Source organism: Chondrus crispus, genomic scaffold (assembly GCF_000350225.1).
Source record: "Chondrus crispus Stackhouse genomic scaffold, scaffold_102, whole genome shotgun sequence".
NCBI lineage: Eukaryota > Rhodophyta > Florideophyceae > Gigartinales > Gigartinaceae > Chondrus > Chondrus crispus.
The window spans coordinates 98,191-100,196 of record NW_005178889.1 but is presented as its reverse complement, the minus strand read 5'-3'; positions in this window follow the sequence as shown (position 1 = coordinate 100,196).

The following is a 2,006-nucleotide window of genomic DNA, read 5'->3' as shown; positions in this document are numbered from 1 at the left end:
CCGCATCTTCGTCCTCAAAACCAATCCACTTGACGAGTACTTCGGGTTCGCCATTATGTAACCGTATATCTTGAATCTCCTCTACCACACAATATTAGTTTTCCTGATATGCTAGCTGGGCTTTGCATGTTTCATCTATGTTGAATGCGCTGTTGCGGAAGAAACGTAGGTGAACGCCATGGACTGTTTTGGTCTCACCAGTACGCAAGTCGCTAATGACGAAAAGAAAATCTGAGAGTACCTTAACAATTTGGAAAGGGCCCTTCTAACGTAGCATCAGCTTGGGAATTGGGCCTCTTTGGGTCGTTCCCCAAAGCACGTAGTCTCACATCAAAGTTGTAGTATAACCCCCCGTGGGGGCTTTTTAGTTAGATTGGATCAACAACAGGATCCCCTACTGTAGAGCTCGACGCTCTACAGTACAACCACGCGTGTCCACGTGTACACCACGGGGACAACGGACACGCGCATACACGTGCACACGTGTACCACCGCGCGAACGAAGCGCGCACGCACCACGGGTAATACGTGTACTGTCAGCCTCGACATAGCTGACAGTATTACAGTGCAGGCCGACCTGCACTACAGTAGCCCACTACAGTACCTCGGTACTGTAGTGTTATGATAGATTGTTTTGTATATTAAATATGGAGCGGACCGACGGCGGCGGAGGGGGACAAGCACGGACTTGTCACCCACCGACCGTCAAGGTCCGACTTCCCGCTTATTTCTAAGGTAGCGTTCGCTAACTACCTTAGAGCGGCACCGAGCGCGGGTTGAGGACGCGCGCGGTACGCCCACGAGCCGGCTCCGCCTCCGCCCGTCGGTACTGGATCGTTACCCAGTACCGCGCCGGGGCGTCGAGGCGTCAAACCGCTCGCTCGTACCGGCGTCCTCCCCGTTCCCGCTCTACCACGCTACCCGGGCCCGCTGCCCGGTGCCGTTAGCTGGTGTCCTGCTTCACCCCCGTCTTCTCGATCGGACGGGGTCTACGTCGAGCTGTGCATACACCCCTCTCCGCTGGGGGTGTTTATGCTACAAAAGTTAGTCTCGCGAATGAGCGTATGGCGATTGTGAAGCTCAACGCGCTTCCGGCGGGCCCTAGAAACATTCTCCTTCACGTCACGGTGCATATTCTCAAGCGCAGCGAGAACCCGCACCACTTTAGCTACTTGCTTAGCATGAATGACGTCAATTGAAAGTATTTCGACGCCCGCAGTTGTTTTCCTCTTTATGGCGGCAAGAGGGGAATCAGCGGGTAGAGCAACAAACGCTGTGATAGGGGGACAATTCCCGAGGGGGTGTAAAAGTGTGCTGTTGAGGAGAGCTTGGACAGTTGGTACGACTTGAGGCCACATCTTAAACGGCATTTGGTATTCTGATAGAATTGCTTGCATCGCTCGAAAGTTCTCGACAAACCACTTCTACTGTGCTATTGGTCCATGGACAGTATGGCAAGGTGAAATGATGTGATCCGTGCGTCTTCTCTCGTAGTTCCCTGACAAGTTCGTCCTTGAAGTGAGAACCGCAATCAGACAGCCACTGAAGGACGGTTCCAAATGCAGAGAACCACCTTATTAACGCTTTTACTGCCGTATACGCGTTTGCTGCTGTGCATGGAACTAGCCAGACGTAGGAGCTGAGATCGTCCTTCATAATAAGGACATATGTGTCGCGTCCTTGTTTGGTCCGATGTAGCAATAGTCAAAGTGCAGTAGTTCAGTCGGCTTATCTGGTTGTAGAATGTGTCCAAGTGGGCGAGGCAGGACTTCGGAAGATGAGGATAGCATGCAATGAAGACAAGAACAACAAAATGTTTCCATATCTGTAGTGCACTGACCCACCTTTCCCTTTTTCGGGGACACCTGTCCCTGGTGGCTGTAGTATAACCTCTTGGGACTAGATTTAGATTAGATCACCTACTGTAGAGCCCGAGCTCTACAGTACGACGCGCATGAGCGCGCGCGCTGTCAGCACCGAATGCTGACAGCCCTACAGTACGCGCG